This window comes from Thalassophryne amazonica, chromosome 13 (assembly GCF_902500255.1).
Source record: "Thalassophryne amazonica chromosome 13, fThaAma1.1, whole genome shotgun sequence".
NCBI lineage: Eukaryota > Metazoa > Chordata > Actinopteri > Batrachoidiformes > Batrachoididae > Thalassophryne > Thalassophryne amazonica.
This window is the reverse complement of record NC_047115.1, coordinates 7042394-7057240: the sequence shown is the minus strand read 5'-3', so window position 1 is coordinate 7057240 and position 14847 is coordinate 7042394. Positions and strand designations below refer to the sequence as shown.

The 14847-nt window shown below is 40.9% G+C and overlaps 1 protein-coding gene across 1 annotated transcript in view; it reads left to right on the top strand.

Moving 5' to 3' along the window:
* The window catches only part of LOC117522924 (pro-neuregulin-3, membrane-bound isoform), a 1011312-nt gene that overhangs the window by 596098 nt on the left and 400367 nt on the right, over window positions 1-14847 (top strand). The window lies entirely within an intron of this gene.

Below are 14847 nucleotides of genomic sequence, written 5' to 3'. Positions count from 1 at the left end.
ATTACAGACACAGTTCCAAAGAACAAGCTGCCATTATTTAGGTGTCCTCCTGTGAAGACACAGTCTAAGGGCCCTGTCCCACTGGCGTTTAGGAGGATTTGCGAATGGAATGTGCACAAAAGTGGCCCACATCCGCCAAACAACCGCAATAATCGTGTAACATTCCTGTATGAGTCGGCCGCCATCCGAACATGTCCGTGATCCGCAGAGGCACGCATGTCCGCAGCCAGGATTTTTGAGCGGCTCAAAAATCCTGCTGCGGATGAGATCCGCATCACTGCCTGAACACATACTGAAGACATACGCAGGACATACACAACCAACGCACCGCATATCCCCTGTCATCTACTGATATCCGCAACCGACGGGTTGGCGCGGCTTGACGGCGGACCGGGACAGCGTGCAAAACAGATATGACACGTGCCCAGCACAGCCACATCACGGTCGCAAATGGTATGTCGCGCATGCAGACAGAGTGGGCACGGATGAAGCGAGTGCATCATGGCCGCTGTGCCCCTCATGGGGGCCCCTCCGCGGTAGCCTTCGCTTCTGTTCCCTGTTATATCCGCTTTTCTTCCTCATGTATTCGCTGATCCACCCGGGGACATTTGTCATTTCCGCCCACCTTTGTTGCGGACGCTCAGCTTTTGTCTCCTCATTTCATGCGCAAATCCTCCTAAACGCCAGTGGGACAGGGCCCTAAGCTCAAGACACAACTTTTTGCACTGAAGAGCGACTGCAACCTGTTCTGGTCTGTACATAGCATGTCAAACAAGGGAGGGTGATCTTGATCAGTTTTTTAGCCATGAGAACCAGCCAGCACCACCATCTTTATTACAAGAATCTATATTAAGAAGGAACAAAATCAGATCTTGTTCACTGTCTTACTTCTATGGATTCTAGCTTGTCAGAAACCACTGTTGGTTATGTTGAAGCTGTATTAATTGATGGTGCTGCAGCTGTGCATATGCTCAAGCCAGGCACTGCTAAAACCTTTCAGGACTATGCTGACAGTGTTTTTATACCATACATAGTATCACAGTTGGCAGGCACAAGATGCATCGACATTGTTTAAATAAATAATTGTATATAAATAAAATTGATTTGATTTGATTTGATTGATTGGGGTGTGTACCAAACAAATAGCCTAAAAGCCACGACAAGACAGAGGAGAGGAAAGGGAACTCGGAGAAGAGTGGAACCAGGCACTCTGATGCCAAAGAACTGGAAAGATTTCTTGTCTGTGGCTGAAAACAAAGCTGAGCTATTTCAGTTTCTCTCTATTCAAGTGGTTAATACACCATTACATCTTGACAAAGAAGTGTATGCCACAAACGATAATACTGTCCTCTGTTCTCCTGGGGGTTGTGACATGAGTCTCCTGTGTCCATGCACTCATGAGGAAGCTGATACTCGTCTCTTTCTTCATGTGGCAGATGCAGCCAACAAGGGAACCAAGAAAGTGATGGTGCGAACTGTTGATTCTGACGTGGTCATCTTGGCAGTGGATGTCTTCAAGAAAGTTAGTCTGGAGGAAATGTGGATTGCCTTTGGAGTTGGTAGCACTGTCTGTTATATATTCACAAGGTGGTTGCTGCACTGGGTCCTTCCACTAGTTCTGCACTGCTAGCATTTCATTCTTTTACTGGCTGTGATACAACGTCTTCATTCTGTGGTTGTGGTAAAAAGACTGCCTGGGATACATGGCTTGTATATCCAGAGGTTACAGAGGCGTTCCATGAAATGTTGCAGATGCCTCAAGAGTTGAGTGATCTTTCCTTGTCTCAGCTTGAACGTTTTGTTGTACTGATTTATGACAGAATGAGTGCATGCTCACAAGTCAATGAGGCAAGAAAGAGGTCAAGATCACTGGAAAACATCCCACCTACACAAGATTCTTTGAGACAACACATCAAAAGAGCAATGTACCAAGCTACTATATGGAACCTTGCCTTGGTTCCTCAACCACATTTGCCTAGTCCCTCAGACTGGGGATGGACTGGCACTGATGTTGGTTGGCAGCCACTTTGGACAACCCTCCCTGAGGCATCACAGGTTGCTATGAACTTGTGCCCTGTGGATGCAAAAAAGGCTGTGTTGGACACTGTAAATGTAAAAAGGCAGCATTAAAATGCACAACACTGTGCACATGTTCTGGTGACTGCAGTGACTAAAACATTGTTCACTCATTCTACTAGTTCGCCCTGATGACTGTTTGATGTGATGTAAGCGAGTGTGTTTGACTTGGTAGCTGGCCTTGGTCCTGGAATGATTGAAGCAGAGATCAATCAATCAATCAACTTTTTTTTTATATAGCGCCAAATCACAACAAACAGTTGCCCCAAGGCGCTTTAAAGAGGACAGAGAACAGTGTCCACTTCCACCCTCTATGGATATAAGAGTAGAGCCTCTAGTGAAATGGAGGAGGAGGGGGAGGGGGAGGGATAATTTGCGGCACCAGGGTGCATGACGTGAGGATGAGCTGGCGGGTTTATATCTCCTAGAAGATGGGAGACGGGTGAGTTGATGGCTGTCAATCATCCTATGGGCTCCTCCCGAACTATGTTTAGAAAGCAACATTTATGATGACACATGTTGTGGACACACCAAGTTGTAAATGCTTCTTATGAGTTCAAGACTGTTGTTTGTGATGTTTTCCGGTTAGGCCTATATTTTTGTACATTTTTGTTGTATCCATGTTCATAGGTCTGTTCTTTTGCCTGGTTCATATTTACATGTAACTGTTTGATAAAACACAAAGGAGCTGTACATTTTATATTTAGATTGAGCAAAATGTGGGAGCTTTTCAAGCAACGTTGACATATGACCCCTGAGGGTGACTGTTATTGACCTCTCGGTGTATTGGACATATCAGAAATGAGTTTTTCATGCTCAGAAACATGGAAATATACTTATATATTTAGTTTACATTTCCATCACATTTACATCCTAAGACACATCAATTTCTAATTTAATACATAGAAGTTTCATATCCTACAGGTCAATGACCTCTAGGTGACCCCAGGGATCAAACTGCAAATGCCTCCACATTTTAAATCAAAGCTTATGTCATCAAGAGCAAACCCTGAAAGTTTCATGCTTCTTTCATTTTGTGCTTAACAAACAGCCCCACTACAAACTCATCCCGTGAAGATGTAACCTTACATCAAACCGTCAGTTCCTACTGTTGTTATGCACCTTTGAATAAATGTATTTGTTTGCATAGACGTCTGTGTTGCACCAGTGTTCCTTTTCTTGTCAAGTTTTGTCCTGACCTGGGTGCATCGGGTTGTTGTGACTGGCAGAAGCGCGGACAGCCTTCCTTTTTCTGATTATCACGAGTGACCTTTGGCTGTACCCATGATTTACTGTGCACGCTGAGATAGCGACTTCACTTATTGAAGAGGTGTACCATCGCCGGTAAGAAAGACCTGCGACGTGTTAGCGGAGCCGATAAAATGGATATTTGCGACTGTATGACAAAAGAATGATATAATAGAGTAAAATAATAAAAACCTTTTAAAACTAAATTGGATTAGATCGAAAGTAAACTGTAGAAAGGCTGCAGAAACAATCTTATCATGTCTTTTCTTCCCAAAGGTGTTGTAAAAATGACAGTAATTGTATTGTAAGTTAGGGTGTTTAATTTGTCGTTAGGTTTCAGGTTTGATTATCATGCTGCAGCAGCTTTATTATGTCTGCTCAGGAGGTTTAGTTCTGTCAGTGTGCTGGCATATTAGTTGGCAGTTTTATTTAAATTTTTTAACAAATACTGATTTTTATATCTGCAGAAGAACATGTTAAATGATGGTGTTAAAGCTGTGTATAGGGACAGAGCAGACTCCTTTTGAAAGTACCATATTGTTCCAAATTTAAGACCACCGTGATTGTCCCCCCAAGACATAGTTTTGGAAAAAGATTTTTTTAAGGCCAAATATTTGTAAAGAAAATGCTTTATTTGAAAATAATGTTAATTTGTTAAAGAACAGAGACAAGAGAGAGACAGGAAGCATGGAGTCGGAGAGATGGGAAGAGACATGGAGCAAAAACCTTGCCCCAGCCAGGATTCAAACTACGGGATGTAGTGAACCGTACGCTGCAGCTTATGGTAGGTGCCTTAACCGTGCAGCCAGTTGTGCCTCAACTGTGTCCTGCCCTCTGTAAGATTATCTTTTTGGGCTTGCCTTCTAACATGATACTCTCATACTGTATTTCTTGGCTGCTTGAGATTTGTTTGGTTTTGCTGCATTTTCACCCTGACTTTAAGGTTTGCCTTGTTAGACAATATCTGTGCTAATTCTTTGTTTTATGTTAGCTATTAAGTATTTGTGTTATCTGTTTGGAAGTTCTGAGAAATATGTTAAGTTTTACTCTATCATGTGTCCAGGGGAGACCACCCCCTGTTGGTGAGAGCCAGTAACATTAGAAATGTGAGACTAAACCACACCCCATGTTAACACCCACAATGTATAAAAGGTGTTGTATGACTCATTTTAGGGGCCTTTCACAAGATGGACACTGTCTGTGAGGGTCCCAGGCCTGATTTCTAACATGACCTTGAATAAACGCAAAATGAGGAACACAATGGTTTGGTTTTTGGTAAGGGGCAAAATTTTACATAAAAGAACCAGGTAGAAATAACAGCCTTTTAGCTTATCAGTTTTGGGTTCATGTTTTGGGTTGATCTCTGATCTTTTCAGGGTGATCACTGTGTGTCTCCATCATGCAGCACTGTAAGATCATAAAAGGGTGGGTTGCTGCAGTCCTGGGAGGCACATGTTTCACTGGTATTTGGTAGCACCTACTGTTGTGGATGTATATGAGATGTAAAAATAAAGACCCTGAATATAAGACAATGCCATATTCTGAGATGAATTAATAAGCAGAAGAGCCATGTTCAGAACAGTGCAGCAGTTTTTTTTAGTAATGCTCAGTTGGTGCTGCTTGCTCAGTGGAGGTATTATATATACAAAGACTCAGACATGCCTGTGTCAAACAAATGTACTTTATTCACCCTATTGAGATATCCCATAATCCCTTGCATGCCAGAGAATCACTGCAGTCAAAACAACATAGAGAATCCACGTGACGGCAACTGCAAATAAACATTATGCTACCAAAATGTAATTTTTTATGCTTTTCATCACGTTATTAAGAGACCGCTGCATGAGGCCCTGAAAACTTTCTAAAACAAATATTCCAAATATTCTGTGTCTGCTACGTTTGATCTGCATGGAATTTAATAAACACAAACCGAATTTCAGATATTTTATATATATATATATTACTTTGGAACAAACAGGACAAAGTGTTGTAAAGGACAATAAGCAGGACGTTAAAGAGCAAACTTCACTTTCTCCCAGAATGACATGAAGAGGAACCGATCACAGCTCACAGCGATTCCTATTGAAAATAATGTAGAAACAACCGGAGCTTCTCACGTTTACATAAAACAAACACATCTAAAAACCCAGATAATATATTCAGGAGAGTTTTCGGCACAATATGCTAAAGGTTTTGTGTTGCGATGTTAACGCTGTTGTCCGTGTGCAGTGGTTAAAGTGCAGCCTGTTCAGAGCATTTCAGTGTATTTCTCAGTGTTACTGACATCTTGCAGAGCAGCGACCTCTTCAAAGTTTTTGACTGTAGATTTTGCGGAATTTGAAACCTCAATAGGGCAAACACAGGAAGTGGTGATGTGGTGCTGAAACACATCATCAAAGTCATGAAAGAAGATGAAAGGATAAGAGGAGATAATATGAGGTGATAATGAGAGGATGTTAGGAGATAAGGGAAGGGAAAAATGTATTGATGAAGAATAAAAAAAAGGTGACATTCTAAAGATACACTGAGGAGAAAAGTTAAAAGGAAAGGAATCAAGTAGAGAAGATGATGAGGAAAGAGAAATCCAGATGTAGACATTTATACACGAGACAACAGAAAAAAACGAAAAGTGCACAGATGAAATAATTTTAGATGGAAGAAAAGCATCAGAATAATAGCAACGCTTTGAGGGCGATCCAAAGTTTAAAAAAAAGCTATTGCTTAAACGTAATCAGACATAAGCCTCGGTCATGGAAGTCAAGAAGAGTCGAGAACTATTTCACTGCACTGTGGACTGATTATGAGCTCAGCTGAAGTGCGGATAAATATAAAGCTGAAGGAGTGAGGAAAAAAATAGCAGCATGATGGAAAGACAGAATTGTAGAGGAGTCAAAGAGATGAGTCAGTCAGTGGTGCAGAGGAGGATGAAACACACACACACACACACACACACACAAAGAAGCTGCAGAGGCTGAAACACAAAGAACGAGCTGAATATTACACAGAAGATACAAACAGGAGCAACATACCACATGGTGAAGGTAGGAAGGAAGTAGTGGAGGAGGCTTGACAAGGGTGTGAGTTAGGATAAAGGGAGGGCGTAACAGTTTTTAAAATTCTATGAAGGGAAGGGAGCGGTAGTGATAAGGAGGGAGTGAGGAAGGGAAGGTTTTACTAGTTTGAGCAAGGAAAGAAGAGTGAGCGAAGGAAGGATGAAGGGATTAACTGGGAGAGAAGAAGGGAGGTTTAACAGGTGAGGAAGGGGGAGAGCAAGCTGTTTATGAGGGAGGGTTACTATAATGAAATGGATTGGCTAGTGGGGGAGTTAGTGGGTGGGGGAGGAAAGGTTAATGAGGGAGTGGGTGGAGAAAGGGGAGATGTTTAATTGCATAAGTGGAAGGGAAGATGGATGGAGGACTGAAGGGGTTATTAAAGTCATAATTGATGGAGGGAGGGAGTTAGTAAAGTGGTTTCATTATTACCTCCATCAAAGACATTTTGCATTTCATCAGCATGATATCTCAAAAAAACACATTTCAGGGAAATGTGTCAGCTTTTTTGGGGGGGGGGGGGGGGGGGGGGGGCAGCTGACCGGGGATCAGTTTTGGTCTTCGGGCCCTGGTCAGTGTGAGTGTCACACACAAGTATTAAATAATCCAAATTAAGTGTTTAAGGTCAAAACAATGAAAGCAGAATTCTGCCTAATTCCAAACTAAGCTCAGTTCAGAGGTTGTTAGCATTTTGCCTTTGTTTGTTTGTCTGTTTGTTTGTTTGTGAACAGCCTGGAACCCACAATTTTTCAGATGTCATTATGAACTTTTTACAGAGAATTCATATCCTGATCAGCAAGAGTTGGTTAAATTTTAGAGGTCATGGGTCAAAAGAAAAAGTCAGAAAAAATCTTGGAAAATTAGAAAAATCCATATTCTTTAACGGTGAATGATTTTTCAAAAATTCATCATTCTGTCAAAAAGGATTGAATTTCACACTTTCATATTTGAGCGCATTATGTAGGATGGTATCTTTTATCGACTAATAAAGTTTGATCTGGATCTGATCCAGATTACAGATTTTGTGGGCATTTAAATTTAACATTGTAAACTCATTTTCATGTATATTTTCCATTGTTTCTTAAACAAACATGTCCGTCTCATATTTGAAGGTGAGGTGCAGACTTGCACAAAGTTTGATCTGGATCTGATCTGGATTGTGGATTTTGTGGACATTTTAATTTAATATTGAAAAGCCCATTTGGTGTACATTTTGCATTATACCTCAATCAAAAGTGCCTTAATCACTCTTATTTGTGACAATGAGGTGCATACTGGCACTCTCAATGAATAGACTAAGTTTGATCTGTCTTGCAGATTTAGTGGACATTTGATTTTAACATTGAAAAGCACTTTTGATCTATATTTTGTATTATATTTTAGCTTATGAAAAGCCACTTTTAAGAGGACTTTGACCTTGAAAATTTTTCCTGAGGCAAAAATTTGTGAAATTGGAAGCTAGTGTTGGCGGAGGTTTGCGCTCTACAAGTGTGGTGCTCTAGTTAGATATTGTGAGGATGAATTTTTCACTCACAACCAAAATATAGCAAGCTCATCAGGAGAGCTGGCTCTGTCCTGGGGGTTAAGCTACAGTCTGTGGTGGAGGTGTCAGAGAGGAGGATGTTGAGGAAACTGCTCAGCATCTGGGACAGCACCTCCCACCCCCTGCATGCCACACAGTTGTCCTATTAGAGCAGCCACAGATTGAGACCACTGAGGTGCACCACAGAACGCCACAGGAGGTCTTCCCTACCTGTGGCAATCAGACTGTATGATTCCTGCCCCCTCTGCAGGATGAGTTATTCAGTCACTCAGAATTATGTGCAATATTGTCAAAGATCTTGTGCAGATGTCTTAAAAAACATTGTTCAGTGTTTACTGTCACTGTTCCCGTACTCTGGCAAAATAATTTATTTTGGGATAAGTAAAGTTGAATTTGAATTGGTGTATTATTTACACACCACGTTAGCAAACAGAAACTAACAGCTCATTAATGTTAGGTGTCTGTCCTGTTGCATAGATCACATCAAGGCAGAGTTAAATGTAAATGTTTACCTCACTGAATGGAAATAGACTATTTGAAAAAGTTGATTATACAGTTAGCCTTACCTTAGCCTAATAGTCTCTGACTGGCACTGCACTCCACTGAGTGAATAATGACATTGTGTTCTGGGGCGGGGCTTCATCTCACAAATCGAACCCCTGTTTAGCCAAAATTCTCCTTGAAGTCATAATTTATCTTTTAACTTAAACTTTAACTAACTAAGGGCAGGGCAAAAATATATTCTTTCCAGTGCATGAATGAAAAAAAGACATCATTTGTTTTATATGACACCAAAATATTATTATAGTCGAGGCAAAGTCCACATGCTATAGATGACGTCTTTCTATCATGGACACATTTTTACAACAAAGTAGTGGATTTATTTGATGGACTGAACCAGTAGGAATGGGAAACCAAATTGCATGAAAAATGATACAATGGACTATTTTTCTACACAATGGGACAAATAATGCTACACAATGCACCAATTGAATGACAAGGACGTATTTAAGTGTTATACAATAAAATGTATTATTCATCCTGTTTGAAAAACATGAAAATCTTTTTTCCTGTATGTCCTTCACCTGTTGTACTGAGAGACATCCAAAAATACATCTGCATTTTTAAGATTCCCTCTCTCACCATGTAATGCACTAACTTCAACTCAAGAGTTTCAGGTTTTTCATTGACTCAGCCATCTTTGGCACTGAGAATAACTCAGCATTTTCAGGATTTGCTATCGTTCACCATTGAGTCAGCACTTTAAGGCCTCTTTTTCTGCACTAACAATGACTCAGATTTCTGAGAAGATCCTGCAAGAGTTCAGTTTGTATCTTCTCTGCATCCATGTAGCAGCTTTTTAAGCAGTGTGGTTCAGTCCTCAGCAGACACACAGACATGACAACATGCACACAGATTTATTTATGCAGCCATCACTGCATAACCCATTCATCCACCTCCATCACGGCAGGTATCTCAACATGAACAGAAATTAAATTGAACCTACTGGCACAGCTGGAACATTAATTTCTTTTTGCCTGCAGTTGTGAGGAAATCACAGACACCATTATGTTACATCCGGGAGGGAACAACCGATATTGCTGATATGGAAGAGGAAGGATGCACGGATACCAAACTTTAAAGAACTGATAAAAGTATTTAAAATAAAAAAGCCAGACAGGTACACTGAATGATGAAAGAAGACAGAGCAAAGAAAAAATGAAATCTACACGGAAGAAAGGAAAAGATGGATGAGAGGGTTTTATGCTGACCGGAAAAATGAAAAGGATAAATGAGCAAATGTAAATAAAAATTTATAAAGACAAAGATGGATGAAGAAGCAATGCATAAATGATTATTTATGGAGAACCGTAGACAACCAGGAGACAGCACAGTAAAACAAAAGACAAAATGATGTTGTTATTTTTAATACTTCAATGCATTCTGTGGTTATATATATATATATATATATATATATATATATATTTGTATTTATTTATTTAAAAAATCTTGCATCACATTAAAGTAAGACTGTTGTAAATGTCACCAGAGCATTTAATGTTTATATTTTGTGCAGCTTTTTAAACCAATGATCTGCATGAAATGTTCCAGTGAAATATGAATCTACATCAGATTTAAAAGGACAGATTGTGTCAACACACCATTCATGGAAGGTTAAACATGAAATTTGTCTTCTGTGTTTATATCAGTTTGTACTGGAAATATGCACAGACAACCGCTGCACAATCATAAGAAAGATTAAAAAAATACAGCGAAAAAAATAACAGTTCCCCTGAGTTTACCTCTTACTCACCCATCAGCAAGGTTTCCCTCATAGGAGCATTCATGTATCCCAGCAGAGACGTTCATGTCTGTCTGTGAGGTCAAGAGATGTTTGGGAAATGTGTATGTGTTCATGATACCCTGGACAACAATTTTTAGTGATGCCAATATCTTTGTAGTCGTTGAGGTCTTGGTGCATCCTGTTTTACTGTATAGTTGTGAGACTTGGACTCGAACTAATGACCTCAGATGGACTGGATATCTTTGGTACGCGGAGTCTTTGCCGGATTCTTGGTTACCACTGGAATGGCTTTGTGTCAAATGAACGTTTACTTGGGGAGACAAAGATGAGTCATACTACTGATAACAAACTCAACAAACTTATGACCAACAACTGGCTCCGAGACTCTGGCAGGGACCAGGTCTGCATTGGTGCCTCTGGTGTGGGATCCAAACCAGCAAACAGCGCCACAGAGTCTCCCATGTGATGGAGAGCTGTGCAGCAGCATTATTTTCTCATCTGCTGGAAATGATGTTCACTCCACTGATGTAAACTCGTCCTGCTCCATAGCTGCTCCAAAATAAATACATTGAAGACAGATGTGAGGTGTTCGCTGTCCTTAGGACGGAACAGTTTTTGCACTGTTTAGGGAGCTTTATCTAAAGTCTGGGTCTGTTAGTGAAGCTTAGGGCTATTGGCCAGTGATCACCTTAATATTTCTTTTGTTTTTCTTTCTTCCTACATGCTGATAAATTATACTGTATTTGTTGTCTTTCTGCCGGCTGATTCTGTTTTTTTCCTCTCTGTTTGAGGTGCAACTCTGTCCAGACATGGGAGTGGGTGTCTTCTTCTGCAGGCCTCCCATCCTGTGCACCAGTATGGACTCCCAAAATTTCTTGTATTATTAATTGTATTGGTAGCATGGCCCAAGCAGAGGGTCACCCCTTTGAGTCTGGTCTGCATGAGGTTTCTTCCTGAAATGATCAGACAACGTTTTTCCTTACCACTGTCGCTTGTGTGCTTGCTCTAGGGATTGGTAAGGTTAGACCTTACTTGTGTGAAGTGTCTTGATGCAACATTGTTGTGATTTGGTGCTATATACGAGGTCTATTAGAAAAGTATCCGACCTTATTATTTTTTTCAAAAACCATATGGATTTGAATCACGTGTGATTACATCAGACATGCTTGAACCCTCGTGGGCATGCGAGAGTTTTTTCACGCCTGTCGGTTACGTCATTCGCCTGTGGGCAGTCTTTGAGTGAGGAGTCGTCCACCCGCTCGTCAATTTTTTTCATTGTTTAGGAATGGCTCAGAGACTGTTGCTTTGTTTGATAAAAATTTTTTCAAAACTGTAAGGCACAACTGAGTGGACACCATTCAATAAATTCAGCTGGTTTTCGGTAAAAATTTTAACGGCTGATGAGAGATTTTTGGTCTGGTAGTGTCGCTTTAAGGACGGTCCACGGCGCCTGACGGTGATCTGCGCTTCGAGGCGGCAGCGTCTCGCCGTTTCAAGTTGAAAACTTCCACATTTCAGGCTCTGTTGACGCAGTAAGTCGTCAGAGAACAGAGAACTTTCAGAAGAAGTCGGCATGAGGAGTTTATTCGGACATTCCATTGTTAACGGTCATTTTGTAATGAAAGAACGTGCGGGCAGAGTCGCATGTCGGGCCGGACCCGACCGCGGGGGGTCGCGACAGGAAAAACACCTCCGTTGGAAATCTTAACGGGCAAGTTGGAACATGCCCAAGCTGTTAAACAATTTCTCAGTTACTCACTTGTTGAAAGCCATTAAAAGCCGCCTGAATTCTACAAATGGTTTTCAACACAGAGGTGTTTTTCCTGTCGCGGCGCACACAGATTTGCCGAGTCGTCACGGAAACGACTCGGCGAATTTGCGCGTACGTCTTTCATTAAAAAAATGTCCTTAAACAGTGGAATGTCCGCATAAATTCCTCATGCCGGCCTCTTCTGAATCTTCTCTGTTCTCTCACGATGTCCTGGGTGAATTAAGCCTTAAATTAGGATGTTTTCAGCTCGAAACAGGCCGACGACAGCGCCTGGAAGCGCTGCAGGACGTCCCGCTCCGTGGGAAGTCCTTACACCGACAGAAATACCCCATAATCTCTCATCAGCCGTTAAACTTTTCACAGAAAACCAGCTTAATTTCTCGAATAGTGTCCACTCGGATATTCCTCACAGGTCCAGAAAAAATTTTGATAAAGCAACGCGCGCCGTCTCGAGCAGCGTGTGAAACAAAGGAATTCAGCCGAGAGGGCGGGACCACATCTCACTCAAGGCCTGCCCACAGGGAAATGACGTCACCGACACGCGTGAAAAAACTCACGCATGCGCACGAGGGTTCAAGCATGATTGGTGTAATCGCATGTCATTCAAATCCATATAGTTAAAAAATAAATAAAAGGGTCGGTTTATTATCTAAGAGACCTCGTACACTGAAAAAAAGAGAATGGTTCATTCATTCAGGTTTTTACAAATTGTAACACTTTTTTAAGTTGGTTCAAACATTCTCTTTTTTCAATGTAAATTAAATGATTACCCAACTGACAGTCTTCATCCATGGATATTTTGTGTGGTTTTTCCTGTGTGCATCATGTGGCCAGCACAGGGAAGCCTTACCAAAAGGAAACCATGATGCTAGCTAGCGAAAAAATAATCATAATATGTCATATTAAATGAAAACATTAATTAACACAGCGTGTTTTGACACATTAGCTCCAGTTTTCTTTTCTCACATTACTGGTTACAAAGGAGGCAGAGAGGGAAATGCATTTGGTGACAAACTACTTAAAATTCAGCAAAAAAAAAAAGAAATAGCGTGCCTCCTATACGGTGGTGCGCAAGTACCTATATGTGGAAAGGAGAATTGCCAGTGAATGTACTATGTCAAAATGTGAATGCAGTCATGTTCAATCCTTCAAGATTTGGATCTCTTATAGGAATAATTGACCCTTGGCCACACTGGCACTTGGCTTTTCTCTGAGACCAACTGTCATAACGTTGAGTGGTGGACGCAGCGATACACATGCACTCTGAGTAGTTTATAAAGACATATTTTTGATTTATGCACTGTTCTGACATGGCCATAGTGACGATAAAGTTTATTTATTCAGTTTTGCAAAAACAGATGGAACATGAGTGATATATCAAAACACGCAGTAGCTTTCTGGAAAGACCGTGTGTGTGTGTGTGTGTGTGTGTGTGTGTGTGTGTGTGTGTGTGTGTGTGTGTGTGTGTGTGTGTGTGTGTGTGTGTGTGTGTGTGTGTGTCTATATATATACACACACATGTACACACACACAGTAAAATATAAACACAGTTGTCTTTCGTGGATTTTCTCTTATTCCTGAACCTAAATGTCCATATCACAGATGAAATTTTTTGATTTTACACATATTACGTATTCGGAGGATTTGAGGTATCAAAGCTTTCTGCTCTCAGACAAAGCATCAGAAGAATCTGCAGCTGCTTTCATGGTCTTCCCCTGTGGACTGAGCTATCATCGGATGCTGCTGGAAGCAGAGCTTCCTCATTGCTTGCACTGGTTCAAATCCCGTTTCCTGCTGTGATGTGTGTTTCTCTATGCTGCCATCTCACTTTAGAGTGCCGTGTACTGACAAATATCCTTACGGCAGCTGCGTGGCCAGCTCTCATTTATGAACTTTGATGTACAATGTTTAATGTTTTCTGTGAATTCTGAGAAAAATGCAGACATGTACTGCAGTGAATGAGTGAGTGAATGAATAGATAACCACTATAATCAACTTCTTTAAAGTCACCACTTTCAAGAGTATATAGTGAGGGCAAACTGACAGTTTGGTGAACCGCGCTGCACCAGATCAACCCCAAAAGCAGCTATGGTTTGCTTATTTATATAATAACCCGTAACGTTGCCTGTCACCTGCTGAACACTGCAACCTGCTGGATGGATGATGGAAATTAGTTGTAGGTGTGGTTTCCCAAACCTCGGTCTGGTGGCCACTAAGGCCAAAGCCACTTGAGCTATGGGTGCAAACATTAACTTATATATACGTATAAGGGCTGAGTGGATTCTTGTCATTTGATTGGTGCTTTGTATGTCAGGTGACATGGATTACTCATCCCATTTGTGTTGTATTGCATTTATCGTGCAATTTGGTTCCATACTTTTTATACCATTGCATGTTGCGAACCCCGCCCACTAGTGGGGGTGGCCTTTAGCTAAATATGCGGAGGATCTATTGTAGCCACTATATAAAACAAATAATGAATGTTTTACATTCTGAAGGAATATGCAATTCAGTGAAAGCTTGAATTGCATATAACATACCATTCATTGAGGCAAAGCCAGGTTGAAGGGCTTTCAGTTTGCTGCACCCTCTGCATGGAACCTTTTACAGAATGACTTAAAACTGAGGGAGCTGGTCTCCTTAGAATCTTTTAAAGGACTTTTAAATGACAGAGATGCTGGCACATTGACATGTAGTTGTTTTAACTGATTTTTTTTATTATTATTGTAAAAATGTGTTGTTTTTGAACTTTTATACTGAAACTTTTCCATTGGCTGGTAATTTGTTTATTCTGTATGTGTGGTGGAATGCTGAAATTGACATGTAACCTTGCTGCCTGTCTTGGCCAGGACGC